This window comes from Psammomys obesus, unplaced genomic scaffold, assembly GCF_907164565.1.
Source record: "Psammomys obesus unplaced genomic scaffold, mPsaObe1.curated_primary_1811, whole genome shotgun sequence".
Taxonomy (NCBI): Eukaryota; Metazoa; Chordata; class Mammalia; order Rodentia; family Muridae; genus Psammomys; species Psammomys obesus.
Window position 1 is genome coordinate 162,099 of NW_026590046.1, and position 24,542 is coordinate 186,640.

At 37.8% G+C, this 24,542-nt stretch overlaps 1 pseudogene; it reads left to right on the top strand.

Moving 5' to 3' along the window:
* Positions 1–1,196: 1,196 nt before the first annotated feature.
* LOC129675576 (coiled-coil alpha-helical rod protein 1-like) lies at positions 1,197–23,873 on the top strand (annotated as a pseudogene).
* The last annotated feature ends 669 nt before the right edge of the window (positions 23,874–24,542 follow it).

Here is a 24,542-nt window from a genome sequence, read left to right on the forward strand (position 1 = left end):
TGCTCAATCATGGGAGAATAGAATACTACTTATCTTTAGATCAGGAGAAATAAAAATTCAAAGTATGGTTTCTGTTCAGTTTATGGCATTTTTGCACCATTGTAAAGTTAAAAAAATTGTCAGTTCTTTTGGTAAGATCATTTGTGAGTGTCCAGTTTCTCTTTGAGACTTCTGGCAGCTATATGGTATTGTAACCAGTACCTTGGCTTGCCTTATTTTGTTAGGATAGTTCATACAAAGGCCTCAGAAAACCAATGTTTTCTGGAATTATACTTTAGATCATATCTTTGCTGTGTCTTCATGTAGAATTGTCTTCAATAATATACTGATAACAAATATGTCCCTGATTTCCTGCAGTTATTTCCCATAACATTCCATAAAGAGAATGGAGACAGAATAGTTTGGGAATGAAATCCCTTTAGGATTGAAGCTATTCTCTTTCAAATGATTTTTCTGAAATAATCTCTTTAGTTTGATTTTCAATTCTTTTCCATCCAAAAGACAATTTCCTCAAGATATTAACAACCTACTATCTTTTTCCTTTTTGCTCAGTATTCATTTTTTTTTAATTACAGTAAAATCTTGCTGTTGTACAAGTTAACAGATGTTAACAGAAGTAGATTGATATAACTAACTAACCAGTGAAATGGAGAGTAGTTTCATCTCCCTGAAAGGTGTCTTATGCCGTTCTTTTACAGTTCTATTATTTCCCATCCCGCAAACTCAGGCAACTATAGCTCTATATTCTGTTTCTTTACAATTTTGCTTTTCTCAAGTGTGTGATATAAATTGGGGTCACATATTCATAATCTTAGTTGGAAATTATGTATTTGCTTTTAAGGTTATTGATTTACATAGAGTTTGAAGAATATGTACATATATACAGTTTGAAGACTAGTACAAAGAGGACCTGTATACCTGTTAGATCTTTCAGAACTATAGTACAATATCACAGACATTTACATGATCAAACCCAAAATATTACATCACTTTAAGCCTACCTCAAGGCTACATTCACTGTTACCTAACCACCAACCCCAAACCTAGACTCCTGGAAATTCCTATCTGTTCTTTATTTCAGGACTTTAGTTGTTTTGTGAATATGATATAAATGAAACCTCTAGTAACAGACACTCAGTCTACACAAAGCCCTGTCCGACCTCTCACTTCAGGTCAGTGAGTTATCTTCTGGCACGATGGCCTATAGCTGTAATCCCTGCTCAGATAAGAGGACCATGAGTTCTGGATTACCCTGAGTTACATAGCAGGATCCTGTCTCCAAAATGCAAATGCTAGGGATGTAGCACTATGGTAGAACACCTACCTAGCATAGGCAAGAACCTGGGCTCAATTCTGAACACTACAAAAATATATTGGTGGTATTTGTCTCTGTTCTTATTTTTTAAAAAGAATATTCAGTATAGTTGTATATATTTACTGGATACTATACTGGCTAGTGTGTTTGTTAACTTGATGCAAACTAGAGTCACCTGGGGATAAGGAGGTTTAATTGATGAAATGCTCCAGGCTGATTGACCATATGGCCATTTTCTTGATTAATGATTGCTGTGAGAAATCCCATCCCATGATGGATAGTGCCACTTTTAGGTAGATTGTCTTGAGTTATAAGAAAGCAAGGTGATAGGGAGCAGACACAAAATGATGCTATTTACCTATTGTGAAATGCTTATCGAATCCAACATGTCTATCATCTCAAATACTTATCATTTAATCCTGTGTAACTGACATATTCTATGCTTTGATCAATATCTCCCTAATCCCCTCCAGCCTCTGTTATCTTCCATTCTGCTCTCTGCTACTATTGAGTTTGATTGTGAATCTACTTACATATGAGTCTAAATTCTACATGTAATAGAAAATATACAGTCTGTATGTCTTCTTAATTTCATTTAGCATAGTTTCCTCCAGGTTCATCTACATTGTCATAATGACATAATTTCCCTTTTTTGATACATGGTATTACTGTGTAAACTTGGCTAGCCTGAAACTCCCTGTGAAGACCAGGTTGTCAGGCTGTCCTCGAACTCACAGAGATCTGCTTACTTCTGCCCCCTGAATGTTGGGATTCATGCACTACCACACTCTGCCTTTCCCCACCTCTGTTTTTTGGGGTCCTTCCTTCCTTCCTTCCTTCCTTCCTTCCTTCCTTCCTTCCTTCCTTCCTTCCTTCCTTCCTTCCTTCTTTCTTTCTTTCTTTCTTTCTTTCTTTCTTTCTTTCTTTCTTTCTGTTTTTTTGAGACAGGGTTTCTCTTAAGAGTTGAATGGTATTCCATAAACACTTTATGTATCTATCTCATGATGGACACAGTTTGATTCCCTGTCTTGAGTATTGTGACTAGTGCTCCTATGAACTTGGGAATGTAGATGTCTCTTGAACATAATTCAAATCTTTTGTCTACACTTAGAAGTCAAATTACTGAATTGTATGGAAGTTTAATTTTAGCTTTTTTAAAGAAATATTTTCATTATTTCTATAATGGCTGTACTAATTTACATTCCTACCAGCCATGCTATCTTTGTTAATCCTTGTTATCATTCATAGTTTTGATAACAGCCATCCTGAAAAATAGGAGATAACTCATGGTTTTAATTTGTATTTCTGTAATGATTAGTGATATTGAGTATTTTTTCACATATCTGTTGGCTATTTTTGTGTCTTTTTTTGAGACAGTGTTGCAGGTCAGCAATGAACTTGCTATGTAGCTTAAGCTTGCCTCCCAAGAGCAGCATTTATGGCTGTGTGCTTGCTTATGTCTTTTTTCTAAGAAGAATCTGTTGAGATTACTTGTTTTCAAGCGGAGTTGTTTGCTTGCCGTTGAGTTCCTTGCCTTTTTTTTTTTTTTTTACTATTAATAACTTACCACAAACAATCGCTTTTAAATAATTTAAATATAACTTTTAAGTATTATCTTCCAATCCACAGGTTTGCTCTTTATTTTGTTAGCTATTTCCTTCCTTGTGCAGAAGCTTTTTCATTTAATCCTACTTACTTATTATTTCTGTTGTTGAGCCTTAGGGATTAAATCTCAAACCAACTACTGATGTGTTTTACTCTTGTGTTTTGTTGACTTTTTTTTTTTTTTTTTTTTTTTTTTTACTTTTTAAGGTCTTGATATGTAACCCAGGTTAGCCTGAAACTGACTATATAATCCTTTCTGGTCAGGAATTCTTGGTCTTCCTGCCTCTTGGCAGATGAGTACCATATACTATAATGGCCAGTTCCTGTGTTTTCATCTAGGAGTTGTCTGTTTTATTCTGTTGATTTGTGTATTGGTCTTTCACCACCACTACAGTGCCTTCATTAATAAAGCTTTATAGTAAATCTTAAAATTAAGTAATATAATAATCTCTTAACTTTATTCCACCATGCCAGAATTGATTGGCTATATGTATTCCTTTCCTTTTGATTTCTTCATAAATTTTAGGATGATCTTGCTTACATGTTTTAGAATCTCTTGCTAGGACTATGATAGCAATTAAATAACATTGAAAGCCATTTTAGGAGAGTTGACATCCATGAATACAGTATACTGCTCCATTTATTTAGACCTTTGATAATCTCATTGATGTTTTATTCCTTTCAGCATACAGCTCTTATGCATTTATTTTGTCCTGCTTAGATTACCTTGAGAAGATACCACAGTTGATACAGGTATAGTTCAGTCATCAATACCACACACACACACACAAAAAAAAAAGATTAAAGTTTAAAAGTTTTGGGTAGCCTAAACTATATAAACTTATCTTCTCATAGCTCTAGAGATTAGAAATACAAGATCAGGTGCAAGCAGGGCTGGTTTCTGGTGTCTTCTTTACTTGTTGGTGGCTGCCTTTCTGTGTTTTTCCCCTACATAGCCTGTCCTATGTGTACACCATAGGGGAAGAGGGTCAGGGAACTTCATTGCTCTCCTTCCTGTATGGACTCACTCCTGTCAGGTGAAGGCTCTACCTTTCTGACTTCATTTGACCTTAGTCTTCTTAGTCCAAATCCTGCTATATTGGGGATTAGTATTTAGGTGTATAATGTTTTGAAGGACACAGTTTTCAGTCCATAAATGATGTGTCTTTTAATAAAATTATTAGCACATATTATACATTGTAATGGGTTTGACACTGTTTTCTGCTTTAGTTTTACTATTAGTCTAATGCCTCATGAGATTGAAGCTATTCTTTTCACTTCTATTTTCTGGGAACTCGAGTGAATTCTATTTTAAATATTTCATAGACAGTGTTTAAACATTTTTTCTTTTAATTGTAAGCTAACTAAAATATTCAATTTCAGGGGCTGAAGATAATGGCACAGTGGTAGAACACTTCCCTAATGGGTAATTTCCGGGTTATATCCCAAAACTGCAAAATAAATAAATATTCAACTTCTATATTAATTACAGATATATCCATGTTGACTTTTCCATCTTGGGTGAGCTTTGATTTCTGAAGATTGGGTTCCTTTATGAATTTAATGTATAGGTTTTTTTTTTTTAACAGACGTCTCTTGGCCTCTCTATTCATAATTTCATTTTTTGTATTAACAATTTATGTCCCCTTTTGTCAGTCTTGCTAAGGCTTTGTAAAGATTTTATGCCTTTAGATTTATTTTGTTAAGTTTTATGTATAGGAGTACTTTGCCTGCCTGCATGTTTGTGTACCAACGTGCCTGTCCAGTGTTTACAGAGATCAGAAGAAAGCATTGGATCCCCTGGATCTGGAGTCACAGATGGTTGCAAGCCTTTATATGGGGCCTAGAAACTGAAATGAGGGTCCACTACAAGAACAGCCAGTGCTTAAAGCCACTGAGCCATCTCTCAGTCTCTTGTGATGTTTTAAAAATAGTCATTCTTTATTGATTTGTCTGTGTCATTTTTTCTACTTTAAATTTTGTTTTTGTTTTTTATTAAGTCTTCAGTTTGTTTTGTGTTAATTTTCTTTTTCTTTTTTAATTTTCTAAGGAATAAGCCTAGATTATTGATTTAAACTTTATTTCAAGGGTAGGATGGTGAAACAGTAAAGGCATCTGCTGTCAAGCCTGACACAAGTTTAGTTCCTGAGACATCCCTAATAGAAGGAGAGAACAGACTCAAATAATATTTTTTAATTATAAATTCTTCTCAAGGATAGTTGAATTGGTAGAATGCTCCTGTAGATAACATATAGTTGGGTTCACTAGTCTGTTGAAACTATCATAACTAAGACTAGGTGCCTTAAACAATGAAAGTTTCTCTTTTCACACGTCTAGAGGCTGGGAATTCCAAGTTCAAAGTCATCTCTGATTTATTATGTGATTAAGGCCTGCTCTCTACTTGCATATTTGCTGTGAACTTGCTATTCACTTCACACTGTTCCTCTTCTTTTGCTAGTTCTATATTGGCTTTTCTTTCATACCTTCCTTTAGGTTTTCCTTTTTCTTTTATGACAGTGCTGGGGATTGAGCCCAGGGTTTTGTGCTTGATAGGCAATTACTCTACCATTGATCTTCAGCTGCACCCTTCATTTAACTTTTAGTTACCTCTATAAATATCCTATCTCCAAATATCATATATAAATTGGTCTCCAAATATATGAACTGGGAAGCATACAATTAAGTGACTAATACTGGGTAATATTTTTAGTCAATTTAGAAAATTTCATTCAATTGGTATATTGTAGTCTTTCTACCTTTAATTGTAATTGGATTTTAGTGTTCTGTTTCATTATTCATTCACTGTTTTTTTTTCAGTTTTGTTTGATGGTAGTTCCTCTTGCTGCCTTTAAAAAATTATTTAAACATTTTTTTTGTATGATATAGTTATTTATCTCTCTGTATGGGGTGAGAAATAAACCCAGAATCCTCTTAGGTCTAATATAACTTTACCATTGAGTATCTTGGGTTTAGCTTGTGTTATTTTTTTTTAGATGGCATCTTGCTATGTAGTCCAGTGATTTCAATTGTATTAAGTTTGTCTAAACTTGTTTCTCAACCCATACATACTTGAAAAAAAATGCATGCTCTGCTTTTTAGTCTGGTATTCTATATGTGTCAGCAGTTAGTTGGTGGTATTATTTGGCTTTATACTCTTTTCTTTGGTTAGTTGTCTTTGTTTTGAAACAGTCTCAATATCTAACCCTTGAATGGTCTTGAACTCACACGTCCACCTGCTCTGCTTCCTGAGTGCTGGGACTAAAGGCCTGTGTTGTTTTTCTGTCTACTGGTTCTTTCCATTTCAAGCTGTTTTGGAACTTGATATACAGCCGGGGGCCTCAAACTTGTGATCATCCTGCCTCATCTGCTTTTTAAACATTGAGATTGCAGCTCAGTACCACCATGCCTGGCCCATGGTTGTATTTTATACTATATCTATTGACATAGTTTCTTTTGTGTTTGCTCTAGAGATTATCATGTGTACTTAACTTTATATAATACAATTAATGTTAATATTTTTACCTCTTTAGCTGGATGTATGAAATTGGCTATTATATTAAGTTTCCTTATATACATAGGTCTCCTTTCTGTTTTGGTTATCATACATGCATTGACAATTACACTGGACACTACTACAGTGTAATTGTTTCTTTGTTTGGTTTAGGGTGTTGTTTTTATGTGACGTTTACTATGTTTGCTGTCAGGTCCCAAATTCCTAGGTTCATTTTATCCTGCCTCAGCCACTCAAGTGGGTGGCACAGCCATGTGCTACCTACATCTGTCTTTACATTGTTAAAAGTATTGATTTTAACATCTTCATATTCCAGGTTTTGTGTGAATCCTAAGGAGAAAGTTGATTTTTCTCTTTATGATAGGCAGTTAACCCACTTGAGTTCAGGCTACACATTGTAATCTGCCCAGTATAGTTCAGGGTTTTTTGTCATTGTTGTTTTGTTTTTAATGTTTATTCAGTTTTCAAACCTTACTAATATAATATATACCCATCATGTCTGCCTAATAGCCAGTTCTAGCATGTGGCATCCCTTAGTTCAGTTCTCACAGTTCTGTTTCAGACTAGCTGCACACATGAATAGCTTGAGGATGAGCCAGGAGCTGATATTGATTTTATGGGGTTACATTCCTAAATTCCTCCTCCCTGTAATTTCATGTGTACTTTTGTGTTCCCTGCAGCTCCACTTTACTATCTTCTATGAAATGTTTAAAAAGAGGGAGAGTCTCTTCCCTCTTTTTAAACATTTAGTGGGTTGTGTTTTGTTTGCTTGTTTGTTTTAATTTGAACTTGAATTCTTTTTCCTGAAAGTGGTTGTATATCCAAGTCCTGTTGTGAACAGTTCTCAGAAGGATGTGGTAGGGTGATTATAATGTGCACTTAATAAAGTACTCTTTTACTCTGGTGGATGGCTTAATGTCAAGTTTCTACTCTTATCCAGTGCCTCTCACCCAGGAATCTTTGTTTATATCAGTAGGTACCCAATGGCTCTTATCTGAATTGTGTAGTATATTCCCACCAAAATATCTTCATAAGTGGAAGAAGTTATATTCAAGTTTGCCAGTTAGGTGAGACACAAAATCCCTATGGCATAATAGAAATGGAACTTAGAAGAAGGCATTATAATATCTCACAGCATTAACAAGAAAGACCATCTGGGATATAACACAGGTGCAGTGCAAGAGAAAGTGAGGATCATGTGGGCCAAAGCCTTTAGTAGGTTTGGTTCAGGGTATTATCTAGTTAGGTTTTGCTCATAGAAGTTTCAGTCTGGAGGTTTAAGTGAACAAGAACAAGGTTCTTGGAGTCACACTGTGACTGAGAGGTGGTCACAGTACCATATCAGAAGTCCATGAATTATGTGGGGTCAGTGGACTGACTCCAGTAGGTTGTACCTACCTGTCCTATTGAGGGGTGGCCACTAAAAGTAAGGTAGAGAAATTGTTAAGTAGAATTGTGTTGTTAGCCTTGAGGAATTCAGAGGAGGTAGAGTGTTAGAAGCTGTATGGAAAGTGACTGAGCCCTTATTCTGGTATAAGAAGGTTAAAATGGACACCCAGCTACCATAAAATTATAGGAATTTTCTACTCAGAAGAGAAGCCGTGCTTTCTAAGGTAGGCTTCTTTCATGGCAGATTTACCCCTGCATTGTCTGTGCCTAGCCACAATAGGAGTTAGTGTTCTTGGCCAGCAGGAATGAAGAGTATTTCCCACCTGGATGCTTGTTATATAGGTCTCCCATGAAGTGTTGCCTGTTCGCCAGCACAGGCAGACTCAGTTGGAGAAAAAAAGCACTTTCTCTGCTGCAAACTCCCAACTGATCTCCTTTGCTTGTATTTCCTACTTGTCTGATGTTGGAGAAACACCTGTTGATATAGGGAAAGGCTGGGCCACCTACACAGTTTTGTTGGGGTTTAGAGACATGGTCTGTATGCCTTCTTTTGTTGGGAATGGGTGGTCATAACATGTTCTAGCACTTTTGTGAAGTCCTTGTATCCCTAAACAGACTGCTTTCTACTTCTCCTTTAAGTCTTTTTGGGTGCCTCTTGTGTACTTTCAGGGCACATAGTTAGACTTAATGTAGTTATTAAATGACTAGAGTAAAGCCATCTTCCTACATCACACTGGAGAATTACATTTACCTTCTGAAGTGCATGTGATTAACAATCAGATTGAACGTCCCTAATCTAAAAATCTGACATCTGAAATGCTCCAAAATCTAATATTTTTGAGTGCCAGTATTATAGAATTAGAAAATTCCATACCTGATTTCATGTGATATAATGGCTCAAAATCAAAATGCATGTACATTGAAAATATGGCAGAAATTAAGATATAGATATGTTGCTAAAATGCCTTCCCTGAAGTAAATATAAATCAGCATCTACTCCTCTTCCCAAGGTCAAAATAACAAAGCAAGGTGCAATTCTGCTGAAGTTCACTCTTGGAGAACCAAGGAATTTTATTGGGTTACTTACAGAGCATAGCGGGAAGGGTTACTTACAGAGATGTGAACACTTCCCCCCCTACTGGCTACACTTGGAAAACCTGACTCCAACAGGGATAAGGGCTTCCTTGCAGTCTAGGTGTATAGATGGATGCCCAGCTCTAGTCTTTCCCTTCTTCTATATACTCTACCCTTTTTCCCATGCCCAGTGCAGAGTCCCCAGGAAGTAGGGAACAGGTAAATACTCAGTCAAGAATCTCTCTCATGCCCTACTCTGCACCTCTTTGGGGAGGTGTAAACCATCAACCAACCAACTAACCAACCTAGGTAGGATGATCTTTTACAAGGGAGTCACTGCTGAACTCTTCAATATGGTAGTTACTTGGACAGTTACTTATACATTGGGCAAGTGTGTGGTGTCTTGTATCTATCTGTCTTTCTGTCTCTCTCTCTCTCTCTCTGTGTGTGTGTGTGTGTGTGTGTGTGTGTTTTCATGAGTGCATTTTATATCTGGGCTTGGGTCTCATCCCCAAGATATCATTATGTATGTTAAAATATTCTAAAATATCAAAAACAAAAGCCTCAAACTCTTGTTATTCCAAGTATTTCCTGTAAAGATAGAGCAAACCACTGGCGACTGTGGCCTAAATAGCAATTTATTTTTATTCACAGTTCTGGAGAGTAGCATTCCAAATTCAGGTTGCCATCAGGGTAATTTTCTGCTGAGGCCTCTCTCCTTGGCTTGGTAATGTCTGTTATTTTGTTGTCTTACTCATATGCACACTAATAATAACAATAAATAAGTAGGAATTTTGACTAAATTATAGTTACTGCACACAATACTATTATACAACATGTAATTTATTTTAATTTGGCTTCCAGCTTATATGTATATGCATGTGTATGCACACTTCTCTGTACTTTCCTTGACTTCATACAGTATTGCATGAATCTTTCTGGTTATTCTTTAGTCCACATTTGTGTCTCACTGTTTTCTTTTCTAGCACTGAATATATATTGGCTTCTAGCACCAATATATTGACTTACTTACTTAGCATTATACAAAAACTAGACTCAGAATTCCTGGAACTGTATCACTGCAGAAAGAGAACTTACTTAGCACAGTATGTGATTTGCCTACATACCTTCTGTCTGCAGTAAATATAGAGTTCCAAAGTTCCTTAGACTAATTATTTCCTGTGTTTTCTATATAATGGCCTTATATACTATTTATCATATTGTTAGATTTAAATTTTTAGTTTGTATTATATTTAGATTTTATTTCTTCCCAATGTCATCAATTTAACTATAACTTTTTATATAAAATGTTAACATAATTTTAAAATTTTTACATGCATGGGTGTTTTGCCTTCATATGTATCTGTGCATCACCTGTGTGCCTGGTGCCCGAGTAGACCAGAAGAGGACATGCTGAATCACACATTTACAAGCCACCATGTGGGTGCTGGAACTGGAACTTAGGTCCTCTGCAAAAGTAGCCGGTGTTCTTACCAGCTGTCTCTCCAATCCCTTAATGTATTTTTAAAAGACAAAATTATATAAAAAGACAAAGAATTGTCACTACTCCATCACTTCTGTTCCATTTTTACTCTGCCTTTGAGACATCTGGTCTTGTTAATGTTCAGTTTTTGTTTTTAATGTTTCTTTGGATTTTTGTTGTTGTTGTTGTTTTAAAGAAAGAATCTGGAGAGATGGCTTAATGGATAAAATGCTTGCTGAATAAGCATGAGGACCTGAGTTCAGATCCCTAGAATCCTTGTAAAAGCCAGGCATTATGATGAACCTCTGTAACCCCAGTATCAGGAATATAGGCAGATAGAGAGGGGTTTGCTGATCAGAGGGATCACAAGTTCTAAGTTTAGTGAGAGACTCTGTCAGTATGAGGCTTGAAGATACAGAGACGACTCAGCAGTTGGTAGTTTGTGGTGTTCTGTATCTGGTCTGTTGCTGTTGTGTCTGTCCTCAATAAATGACTTTGCTCAGTATGCAGTGAACAGCACAGAAAATGTGGCATAGGAAAGGAACAAGTAATTCTCTACAGAAATCTTTAACAGATTTTACAAAGGGATGAGTTGATTTACTGACTCCAGACAACCCTAGATAGCAATCAAGACTACAGGCAGATAATTCTGGGCATGGAAAAGCATATAACTTCAGATTCAAATTATGCATTTAGCTTAGGTTATAAAAGTGCATGGGAAATCTGAGGCATAGTAAGGTTGGATACATTGTTCTCTTAAAGGCAGGTTACTTAAACAGGCTGAGTACATAGTGGGATAGTAGATTTAGTACATAGTCTTCTTGAATGATCCTGAGGCATATTTTTTTAACTTGGCTGTAAAGTTAAAACTGTTTGTAGTCAGATATTTTCATAAAAACACAGACATATGGATAAATGTTTAAAATTGGGATGGATAGAAATTAAAGAAGATACCTGAAGTTGGCCTCTGGATTTTACACACACATGTGCATGCACACATATATATCATACACAGGCATGCATGCCCACATACACAAACAGAAAACAGATGAGAGGAATGGATACAACTGTTAGTAGAATGCTTGCCTTTTATCCACAAAGACCTCGTTTCAATCCCATAATCAGATAAAACTGGCCATGGTGGCATATCCCAGCACTTGTGAGGTGGAGACATGAAGATCAGGAGTTCAAGGCAAACCTGGGATATATAAGATGCTGTGTACTATCTAGTTTTATGCCAACTTGACACAACCTAGAGTTAACTGAAAGGAAGGAACCACAATTGAGAAAAATGCCTCCATGAGATCCAGCTGTAAAGCATTTTCTTAGTTAGTGATCAATGGGGAATGGCCCAAACCACTGTGGGCAGTGTCACTCCTGGATTTGTGATCCTGGACTCTACATAAAAGCAGGCTGAGCATCTTACTAATTAGCACCCCTTTCATAGCTTCTGCATCACTTCCTGCCTCCAGGTTCCTGCCCTGTTTGTGTTTTTGTCCTGACTTTCTTCAGTGATAGATTATAATGTGGAAGTGTAAACCAAATAAACCCTTTCCTTCCCAACTTGTTTTTGGTTGAAATGTTTCATCACAGCAGTAGCAACCCTAAATAGGACAGAAGTTGCTACCAGGACAGTGGGGTATTGCCTTGACAGACCTGACCGTGTGTTTTGGGAAGATTGTGGAAGGATTTTGGAACTTTGGACTAGAAAAGGCTAGTGTTGAGAGCTCAGTGGGATATTCTGTAGGAATTTGAAAGATAAGAATGTTGAGGGTAGTGCAGAAGATAGATGCCTGGCTTGTAAAGTTTCTGGAGGAAGTTTAAAGACTCAGTCAGAGCCATTTGTTATTTTGAATTAATATTCTGTGGTTCTGGTTAGCTGGGGCTGAAGAATTAGCTATGATTAACAAGATACCAGAACTACTAAAGTGTTTGAAACCTTTCTGTTACTGGGACAACTGATGCTGATTAGCTGGAGCTAAGAATTAGCAGAGATTAAGAAGAAAACAGCATCACAGAGATGAAATCTTCTGGGAAGTGTTTCCTGAGAGTCAGCACACGGAATCTGTGTTGCACACGTGGCCAAGATTGTACTTGTGCTGGCAGCTGAACTTGGTAGTGTAAGAGTTATTCATGATTTGAAAGCATGAAGGGCTGAGCAGCTGGGGCTTGGCACTGTGTGGCAGGGCTGTAGTTCCTCAAGAGAGCCAAGAGAGGATATTAGTAAAACTACAGAAGACCCCAGCATTTTAGAGATACCAGTACCATGGTATCACAAAGAACACCAGAAGTAGTTGAGAAATCTAGAAGATTGTGAGTGAATTCCAAATAATTAGACATAAAGTTGTTTACACTTTTGGAGTTTGGGTTTGCTTTTTTCAGAATGTAAGTATGCCCTGGTTCTTTCCTTTTGAGGTTAAGTAAGTATTTAATTTATTTTGGATTTTACCAGAGCCCACAGAGACTTTGAATTTTAGAGACTGAAATTTTAAATGTTTGAATTTTTAAAGGCTAGGGTTTAAAAAATTCAGAATGTAATGTTGCTGTTAATGTGTGATTGCAAGGAAGAACAAGAAGGGAAAGATTATGGCTTAACAATGATGTGTTTGTGTGTCAAGGGTCAGTTGTGCTGTCTAGTTTTATGTCAACTTAACATAAGCTAGATTTATCTGAAAGGAGGGAATCTCAATTGAGAAACTGCCTCTGTAAGATCCGACTGTAAGGCATTTCTGAGCCCATTTTGGGTGGTGCAATCCCTGGCTAGTGGTGCTGGATTCTTTATGAAAGAGGCTGAACAAGCCATATGAAGCAGATTAGTAAGCAGCAACCCTGCATGGCTTCTGCATCAGCTTCTGCCTCCAGATTCCAACCCTGCTTGAGTTCCTGTTTTTACTTCCTCAGTGATGAACATTAGTATAGAAGTGTGAGCTGAATAAACCGTTTCCTCCCTAACTTGCTTTTGGTCATATTCCTCAGGACAATAGATATCCTAACTGGGACACCTAGATTCCAAAAAAAAGCAGTTACTTTTAGTTGCATTTTTGTTATACAACATGTATTATATGTCTACTTTGTTCTATAAAGGTTATTTTGTACTTTGCATTATCTCTTTAATATTATTCTTTTTTATGTTTATAGGTACATAGTAATATATTAGTGGCTATGCTCCTTTGTTTAAACATTGTATGAGGGGATTTAAATTGTTTCCAGTCTTTTTCAATTAAGAGTAGTGCTACAATAAATTACTTTGTGCATATGCTTGTGACTTTTTGTGCAGGTGTATCTTGTATATAAGTTCCTATAAGTGGCAGTACAGGAGGGTAAATAGTTTGTTTGGTGAACTATTGTCACATTCCTTTCTACATCATCATATTCCATTCTATAGTGATTGTCCTGTTTTCCATTATTACCAACCACACATGATAGTGTCATCAATGCACCAGCACAGTACATTGTTCACTTGTAATTAATTCATCTCCTAGATACGAAATAGCATCACTCTAGTTTTTATTGGTTATGCATGAAGCTAAATATCTTTTCACATATTTACAAACTATTAAAAGATTTTTCATATTTTTGACCAGGCATGAGGACATATGTTTTTAATCTCAGCACTTGGAAAACAGAGATAGATCTCTGTGAGTTTAAGGCCAGCCTGGTCTACATAATTCCAGGACAGGCAGTTTATATAAGTGGAACTCTGTCTCAATTTTTTTTCTATCAGTTACTTGCTCTTTTTTTCTCTTTAAGAGTTTCTTATACATCAATGATACTAACTTTTAAGAAATTATTGCATTTATTTGTTTATTTTGTACACTCATATGCCTGTGTGTATGTATTAGGACACTTGCACTACGGCATGCATGTGGATCTCAAAGGAAAAAATGTGGTTGTCAGTTCTCTACTTCTGTTGTTGGGTTCGAGGGATAGAACTTTAGCCACCAGACTTAGCAGCAAGCACTTTTACCTACTGAGCCACCTTATTGGCTAGATATAAACCTTTTGCCTAAAATATATGTTACAGTAATTTTTCTCCTTTGTTATTTGTCTATGGATTTAAGTCTTTGGAAAAAAAAAAACGACTTTAAAAAATTATGGTTATATTTAGTCAATCTTTCATTATATCTGGATTTTTCTTCATGGTTAGAATATAAAGTCAGGTCAGAATGCACTAACTTGTATTCTCTTCAATTTTGTATGATCTTATTTTTTGTATTTGTTTGTTCTTGAACACAGGATTATATACAGATCTAAATTAACTTTTTCCAAATAATTCTCCAGTTTTAGAGCCATTAATTAAAAAGTAAGTTTTATGTGCTAGGCACAGTAGTCCATACTTTAATCCCAGCACTCAGACAGCTGAGGCAGGAATATAGGGACTTCATGGCCATACTGGACTACATAACAAGACTCTGTCTCCAAAACAACAACTTGTTTATTTTTTGTTTGTTTGTTTGTTTGTTTGTTTGATTGTTTTTTTGAGTCAGTATTTTAAGATTGGTTATTTTACTTTTGTTCCAGTATTTTTCTAACTAGTCTTATAAAATGTTATAAAATGTCTGGCCTCATATGTGCCAGATGCCCATGCTGTCTGAAACTCTTCCTGCTGTGGCATATATCACTGTACTGAACCTTGCCCTTATTTTTTATGTACTTTTATATTTTGTATAGGACCTTTTACGGTGTTAGGTGTTGAAGTTATGATCTTGCACATGTTAAACAAACACTCTACCACTGAGTACTTCCAGTACTACATTCTTTAGCTCATTTAAAAAGTTTATTTGCTCCTCATTATGTTTATAAATTACCTTAAACTACATCTTTGTGACTTTGTGTCATCCTGTGATTGTATTTCTGAGTCGTATTATTAGAGGGTACAGTCCATACAGGCGACTATCCTTCTCAACACCAAAAGTTAAGGATTACTAAGACCGCTGTTGGATTTGATAATATTCAAAAAAAAAAATTCAAAAAAATTCACTGGGTACACCAGAACTCACAGAAAGCTGTTAACATGCACAGTGCTGACTTATTGTGCAGAAAGCTTACTAATTGTAATCAGCTATGGGAAGAAGCATTTAAGGCAGAGTCTAAGAAGTATCACACCATTTACCTACAAATTTCATGATTTCCTTATTTTTCATTGCTGAGTAATATTCCATTGTGTAGCTGTACCACAATTTCTGCATCGATTCTTCAGTTGAAGGGCATCTGGGCTGTTTCCAGCTTCTGGCTATTACAAATAAAGCTGCTACAAATGTGGTTGAGAAAATGTCCTTATTGTGTACTTGAGCCTCTTTTGGATATATGCCTAGGAGTGGTATGGCTGGATCTTGAGGAAGCGCTATTCCTAGTTGTCTGAGAAAGCGCCAGATTGATTTCCAGAGTGGTTGTACAAGTTTACATTCCCACCAGCAGTGGAGGATGGTTCCCCTTTCTCCACAGCCTCTCCAGCATGTGTTGTCACTCAGTGGGACCTAGAAAGGATCATCCTCAGTGAGCTGTTCCAGAAGCAGAAAGACACACACAGTATATACTCACTCATATAGACATGTAATATAGAATAAACTTACTAAAATCTGTACATCTAAAGAAACTAATCAAGAGAGAGGACCCTGACTAAAATGCTCAATCCCCATCCTGAAAGGCAAAGACGAAGGACATCAGAAGAAGAAGAAGAAGAAAACAGGAAACAACCTAGGTACCCGCCACAGAGGGCCTCTGAAAGGCTCTGCTCTGCAGACTATCAAAGCAGATGCTGAGACTTAGGGCCAACTGTTGGGCAGTGTGCATGAAATCTTACGTAAGAAGTGGGAAATAGTAAGAACTGGAGTGGACAGGAACTCCACAAGGAGAACAACAGAATCAGAAATTTGAACACAGGGGTCTTCCCAGAGACTCATACTCCAACCAAAGACCAGGCATGGAGATAACCTAGAACCCCTGCACAGATGTAGCCCATGGCAGTTCAGTGTCCAAGTGGGTTACATAGTAATGGGAAGAGGGACTGCCTCTGACATAGTCTGATTGGCCTGCTCTTTGATCACCTCCCCCTGAAGGGGGAGCAGCCTTACCAGGCACAGAAGATGATAATGCAGCCACTCCTGATGAGATCTGATAGACTAAGATCAGAAGGAAGGAGAGGAGCACCTCCCCTATTAGTGGACTTGGGGAGGGGCATGTGAGAAGAAGGGAGTGAGTGGGTGGGATTAGGAGGAGAGGAGGGAGGACGTTATGGGGGATACAGAGTGAATAAAGTATAATTAATTAAAAGTAGTATCGCATTCAGAGCTGCCATTTTCTCCCTGTGGAGTCAACACTATTTTGACAGCACTGTGCAATAGCACTCTGGGAGTATTGCCCATTGGGAAGCTTGGGTGAGTTTCAGTGTTCAGAATTTTTGTTATGGCTTCATCCTGTAAGCATGCCTGATTGTTCCTGTGGCTGGTCTCCACCTCCAGCCCCTTTGGTAGTAACTCAAATCTTCCAGTGTAAATCATAACATAGTATCCAGATGGATAGGGTTCTCATACAACAAAGACACTCCTATGGGCATGAAATCTTAAAAATTACTTCTATAAAGCCAAGGACTAAAGCCAGACAACATTTTAAAAAGATTAAATTAGTTTTACTATATGTTATTTAAAAAAAGGAATGTCATCATTTGTGTTTATAGGAAGTGTTTTTCAACTTTCATACAATTTTTCACATTTCTTTGAAAAATCTCTAAATATTTTTCCTTGTTGATATTTTTATGCTGTTTATATAATTTCACTAACATTTGTTTTCATATATGAGAATTAATTGACTATACTTATATAGTTTTTCTGATATCTTCAAATATTTGCTTAGTATTGTTGATTCTTCATATACTCTTATATGGTTTGCAAATAAAGTTGTTATTTATTTTTAGTTTTACTCTTTTATTTTCTCATATCTAATTGCAATAGCTAATTCCTACAATACCATATTTCATAGTAATGATGACTGTGTATTTTGCCTTGTTCCTGATGTTAGTGGAGATAGCCCTAAAATGTTCTCATTAAGTGAAATGTTGACTTCAGGATTGACTTATATCTTTAACATTCCTTCAAAGGTCATATATTCAGTGTTGTCTTAGTTATGGCTTCTATTGCTGTTACAAAGTGCAATGACCAAAAACAACTTTTTATTCTTATTGATTTGGTGTTTAAAGCTTTGAATTTTCCTTTATTCACTGCATTCTGTGTCTCATGGAGTTTGATGTGGCGTTTTCTTATTCTTTTTAGAAATGTTGTAATTTTGGATCATTATTCCTTTTTCCCAAAGAATTAATAGAAGCTTGCTTTAATTTCAAAGTAGAAAATCTATTGTTACCATTTTTTATTTTACTGCATTTTTATGAGAGTGTTTTTATACTATATGTACAGTAATAGAACTTACTGATTTGTCACTCAATGTATTACTGAATATGTAACTTAGGTCTTCAGTAGTCATTTTATTTTATACAAAATTCAGATGACTTTTATGAGAAGTAGTCCCTCTTTGTGGTTCATTTTCTCCTTGTGTGGATATTCATGAATGTTTTTACACATTCTAAAATTGAGCACTTGAAAATTTTTGTGTGTGTTGTTTAATTCATTTTGGCTTTGAGGTTTGAATTCTGATGTCAGGATCTCTATCTCTCTCTGTCTCTCTGTGCTGAGAATTGAATCCAGGACCTTGTCTATACTACCATCACTATAGTTTCAGCCCTTGCCTGTTTTTAATTATTTTTTAATAGAATTTCACATATGAGTACTGTATCATTTTTCCACTCCCTCTCCTTCCAACCCTCCCATAGCCTCTCACTCCCTCTCAAATTCATGGTCTTTTATTCTTTAATTAATATTATTACATATCACTATGCGTACATGTATATATATAAAAGTATACATATAAACTTTAAAATGCAACCTGCTGAGTCTATTTAGTGTTGTTTAGTTGTTGTATGTGTTTAGAGCTGACCATTTGCGATTGGATAATCTGTCAGGAGCTTTGTCCTGAGGGAAGATTGAATTTTTCCTATCTCAGCAGCCATTAATTGCCTATAACTCTTTATTTAGGGATAGGACTTTGTGAAATTTTCCCTAACCACACTGACATGCCAATTAGTGTTCCATTTTTTTTTCTTCAGATATGTTTAGGCAGCCATTTTGTTGAGATTTCTTAAGTGTGGCTAAGACACTGTCTCACAGTGACATCCTATCCTGGTTTTCTGGCTTTTATAATTCTACCCCCTCTTCTGTGATATATCCTGAGCCTTAGGCATAGGTATTATATATATAATTTTGTATATTTATCAGAGATAGGCACCTTACAGTTGGCTGGCTGTTCTCTCACTTGTGGCTTTCTATAACCATGTCTATCTGTTGCACAAAGAAGTTTCTTTGATGAGGAATGAGAGGCTATACTCATCTCTGGGTGTAAGAGTAAATATTTATAATGTAGTCAGAAAGTATACTGGTTTAAAGAAGTAACTAGGTTTTCCTCTAGGGTCCATGACCTCACCAGGCATGCATTTTTATCTTTTGAGCATGCATTAAGTCCAATTAGATGGCTGTTGGTTCCTCCCAGGATACCACAAGTGCCACTACTGTACCTTTAAGGATGTCTTCTTCTTCTAGTCATTTGTTGGGTTGCTAGTTTTTCTTTGGCAGCTTGCATAGCTTCTTCAAGTATTGTGAAAGTTGGCTCTCAGGGAGGAGGTTTCCAGGCAAGATCCAGCTCTGTTCTTCCAAGACTTGTATGGTATTTTCAGCAACAGAGGCGAATTTTCAATTTCTGAGAGACAATAAAGGAGTAAGACAGTAGCCTACATTGTTTTAGAGGTCTCTTCAACTCTGCTGACCAGCAACTTGAAAAGAAGTGTCCCTTGCTTGGCACTGAGGTTTTTGTTTGGGTGAAAGTATTGTAACCTCAAGTGGCATAACTTTTATCTAAATTGGTTGTATGTACATATGTATGCTACATATATGTATAAGCTATATATATGTATTCATACATATACACATAGAGATGTGTAATTTTAAGTAAACATAAATGATTCTCTATAGATTTTTCAAAATTCCTCACTAGTATTTCTTTCCTCTTTCCTTCTCCCTCTGTGTTGTCCTTCTTCCCACCTCCCCTGTAAAAGTGCTCTTCCATTTTTCCCATTTCCCTCTTTATAACACCAGTGTCCTACTTCCCTCTCTACAACTTCTACTCACAATGCTTGTCCCGCCCCCTGCAGTCCTTTCTTACTTTCCTGTTATATCAATTAATTCTAGGTTATATACTCACAGCTGAAGACTGGGAGCTATGGTCCACAACTGAGATGCTTCGCTATCTGGGTCTGTGGTACCTTACTTGGTATATTTTCTAGTTCCATTCACTTTTCTGCAAATTTCATGATTTCATTTTATTACATATAAATAATATTTCGTTGTGTATATGTACTACGTTATTCATTTATCTATTGAAGGACATTTGTTTTCATTTCCTAGATATTATGAGTAGAGGCAGAGCTGAGCAAGTATCTGTGGAGTAGGATGTAAAGTTCTTTGAGTATATATATGCCAAGGAGTGGTATAGCTGGGTCATATAATAGATTTAGTTTTAGCTTTTTTGTTTGTTTGTTTGTTTGTTTTGTTTAGAATTCTCCATACAGAGTGGCTGTACCAGTTTGCAATCCCACCAACAGTGAATGAGGGTTTCTTTGCCAGGCTTTGTTGTTAATTGTTTTCTTGATCTTATCAATTTTGACTATGGTAAGGTAAAATCTCAGTTTAGTTTTAATTTTCATTTCCATAATTGCCAAAGATGTTAAACACTTTGAGGTATTTCCTACCCATTTTTATTTCTTTGGGGAATTCTCTGATTAGATTCACAGGGCATTTTCTTTTTGATTTTTCCACTTGTTTTCTTGACTCTGTTTTTTTGTTTTGTTCCATTGATCTTCATGTCTGTTTTTGTGCCAGTACAATGCTATTTTTTTTTAATTTTATTTTTCTTTTTAGTTACATTTTGTTAACTCTCTGTCCCAGCTGTATCCCGCTCCCTCATTCCCTCCCCAACCCCACACTCCCTCCCTGGTCTCCTCCCTGCCCCTTTCCAAGTCCACTGATAGGGGAGGACCTCCTCCCCTTTCATGATAAAACAATGCTATTTTTATTACTAAAACTCTGTAATGTATCTGGGAATCTGGAGTGGTAATCTCTCCAGAATTGTTTTTTTGTTTTGTTTTATTTTGTGGTTGTGTTCCAGTATAACCCAGGGTTGTTTTGGCTATCCTGGGTCTTTGGAGGTTCTATATTAATTTTATTATTTTAACATTATATTTTATATTATTATAAAATTATATATATAATTTATATATTATAAAATTATATATAATTATAATATAAATAATATACTTATGTTAATTTTATTTTTTTTTCTGTGAAGAATGTCAGAGGTTTCTATTCCTTTTTTAATTTTTTATTTTTTTAAATTTTTTATTTGTTTTTCACTTTGTATCCCAGATATAGTCCCCTCCTTCATTCCATTCCTATCCCACCCTCCCTTCCTCATCTCCTCCTATGCCCCTTTCCAAGTCCGCTGATAGGGGTGGTTCTCTTCCCTTACATCTGACCCTAGCTTATCAGGTCTCATGAGGGCTGGCTGCATTGTCCTCTTCTGTGACCTGGCAAGGCTGCTCCCCCCTCAGGAGGGAGGAGGGTGGTCAAAGAGCCAGCCACTGAGTTCATGTCAGAGATAGTCCCTGTTCTCCTTACTAGGGTACCCACTTGCAGAATAAGCTGCCATTGGCTACATCTGAACAGGAGTTCTAGGTTATATACATGAATGTTCCTTGGTTGGAGTATCAGTCTCAGAAAAGATCCCTGTGCCCCAATACTTTGCTTCAACTTACAGTCTTTTTTATCTGTTATTCAGTAGAGCCAGCCGTGCTGTTTTTTTAGGTATCTATTTCTATGTTTTTTTTTGTTGTTGTTGTTTATTTTTTTTTTCATTTTCATCCTGCTAATGTATTTGGACTAGATATTAGCTTCTTGAACATTAACAAAACAAAAAGAAGGCAACAAACCAAACACCAAAATACCTCTGTTAGTCTTTGCATCTTGCTTCTGTGCTAGGCCGCTACTCTCATATTCAGTTATATTTGTACTGATTCTGTGGTCTAGCCTGAAGTAAGAGATTAGACTCTCTTTAGGCCACTTGTATGTGTCTACTTTTGGCTATAGTATCTAAGAAATCCTATATTCCCCTGTACATGATGTACATGTTTGGTTTTGAATATCCTCCTTTCAAAGACTCTTCAACCTCAGTTGCTTGCCTCTGGCTATAGATATTCTGATATATGTTATCTATTTAGACGTCATCTTTTGCCTCAGGCACTTTCTTTAGCTTATTAATTTGCCTTTTAGTCTTGTATTTTAATTTTAAATTTTATCCTGTGTGTCTTTCATGTGTGTTTTTCATATGTGTGTGTTCCTGGATGTGAGTATAGGTACACATGAGCCATAGCATAAGTTGTTAGTTCTCACCTTCTGCCTTCTTTGTGGCCGGATCTTTCTTTTGTTGTTCACTGCTGCATACTATATCCAACTGGCCCACAAGATTTCAGGGTTTCTCCTCTCACTGTCTCCATCTCCAGCAGAGAAGGCTGGTCAAATGGAAGCTAAGGGCCTGCGTGCCGCCTTGGCAGGAGCCAAAATGGTTCAGAAAAACCTGGAAGAGGGGAAACAGAGGGAACCAGAGGATATCTAGTGTGTCCACCAGGAGCAGCTGTCCTTCTTGACACAGCTCACCAGAAGGCTTGTGCCAGTTTGACCAGCAAGGCTGAGGGCTTAGAGATGTCTCTAAATAGCCTGGAAATGAAATGCACAGAAGAGGTAGAACAGCTGGCTGTGGCCCAGAAGGAGATGGAGATCTTTGGGGGCCAGCTGAGTAAGACTCAAGAGGAGCTTGGTGGCAAGTCTCAGGAAGTACATGGGGGAGCAGGACCCTCCTGAGGTTTACAGCCGAGCATGGGAACAAGAGCAAAAGAAGCTTCTAGACACCATGCAGCACTTGAGGGAGGACTGGGCTGACCTTCCGGCCACCATAGAGCTGCTGCAGATCTGTGTACAGAGCTTCACACACATGCTCACCCTGCAGGAAGAGTAGCTAACCAGGAAGAGTGAACTCTCATCCCAGCTCCCTAAGAAGTACCAGTTGCTGCTGTGTAGCTGTAGGGAGAAGGTGTTTTTCCTCATGGTACAGCTCAAGGCCCAAGACCTGCAGCACAGGGATGCCATGAAGCAGCAGAGAGACCACGTATTCAAGCTCCAGAAACAAGTGACCACCCAAATCCAGGAGCAGGCCATCTTGCAGTTCACCCTACAAGACAGAGCTGCAGAGTTGGATGTGGAGCAGATGAACGCCAAAGCCCTGCCACAGGAGGCCAGGTGGAGGCAGGAGCAGCAGGCAGCCTCTGCTGAAGAGCAGCTCAAGTCCATGGTCAGTGCGGTGAGCAGCATTCAGGGCAACCTCCATAGCTCCATGACCAGGCTAGATCAGGCTGTACCCGGATTCCCAGTCTCAGCAACTGGCTCAGCTATGCTGTCTGTAAGGTCTACACCATTAAGGGTTTGATGGCTCGAAAACTGGCTCTTTCTCAGCTGTGCCTGGAAAGCTGTCCCTCAAACCCACCTACACCCCCACTGGATGTGGACCTGAGCCTTGAGTTGGAGTAGCTACGGGAAGAACGGAACCACGTGGATGCAGAGCTGCAGCTGAGTGCCCACCTGATCCAGCAGGAGGTGAGTCTGGTATGGGACCAAGGGGAGACAGCCAAGGCAGCTGAATGAGGTGGCCCAGCAGGTCATCGATGGGCAGCAGCTTCAAGCAGCCCATCAGGGCCAGCAGTAGAGAGCACAGAGGAAGCTGCCAGTCTCTAACAACAGCTGACACAGCAGCAGGAGATCTATGGGCAAGCTCTGCAAGAGAAGATGGCCAAGGTGGAAATTCTGCTGCTGAAACAGCTCTCAGACACAAAGAGGAGGCTGAATGAGACACAAAGGGAGCAGGCCAAGGCTGTAGTTTCTTTGTGCCTGATCCAGCACAAAGCCACTCGGGGAAAGGAGAGCAACTAGGAGTTCAGACACCCAAAAAGGAAGAGGGGCAGTGGCTGTCCCTGTGAGTGCAGGTACTGGAGAGGGAAAAGAACCTCATGCTGCCGCACTTCCTGGTTGTGCTTCCCTTGGGAATGCAGAAGGCCATGGGCTGCTGCCCCCAGCCTGTGGAGTGCCCAGAAAAGGAGTTTCCCCCAGCTGCAAGGCCTGGGGAGTCAACAAAAGACTCCCTGAGTGTCCATTTCAAAAAACCTGCAAGGCCTGAGCAAGGCCATTTCTAGAGAGGACTCTATTTGTCTGGAAGATAATCACTGCCCAGAGCACACCTCCTTCAGACCGCTGCTGCTGAGCCGGAGCTGCCAGGAGCAGGAGCGAAGATAGCCTGAAGCTGGATTCTGTAGGTGGGGTGGAGAAAAGAGGACTTGGGGAAGACAGCTATAGTGGGGGGGGAAAGCTCAAGTTATAATTTACACACAATAAAATGGATCCTTTTAGAGCGGGACCTCTCCTATCAGTGGACTTGGGGAAGGGGCATGTGTGAAGATGGGGGAGGGAAGGTAGGATTAAGAGGGGAGGAGGGAGGGGTTTATGGGGGGATACAAAGTGAATACAGTATAATTACTAAAAGTTTTAAAAAAATAGATCCTTTTAGTGAATAGTTGTATTAACCCATAGCTGTATTAATGGGGGCACCACAATGAGGGCAAGTGTTCTATTACTCCCGTTGTAGTCAGCCCTGTGCTGTATCTGGTCCTCTAACCACTGATATGTATTCTATCTTTGTAGTTGTTTACTGTCTCTCATTATTAGCATAAGTGGCATCATCCAGCAGATAACTGCTTGAGCCTGGCTTCTTTCATTTAGCACAGTACATTTACTATCTGTATTATTACTTGTTTCATTAATTATTTCATTTCTGTTGCTGAATAATATGACATGTGGATTCAAGCTTGTCCACTTGCTGACTGAAAAGTATTTAGGTTATTTCATGTTTGGGTGATTAAGAAGAAATGTTCATTTATAAACTTTGGAGGCTATATGATTTTCATT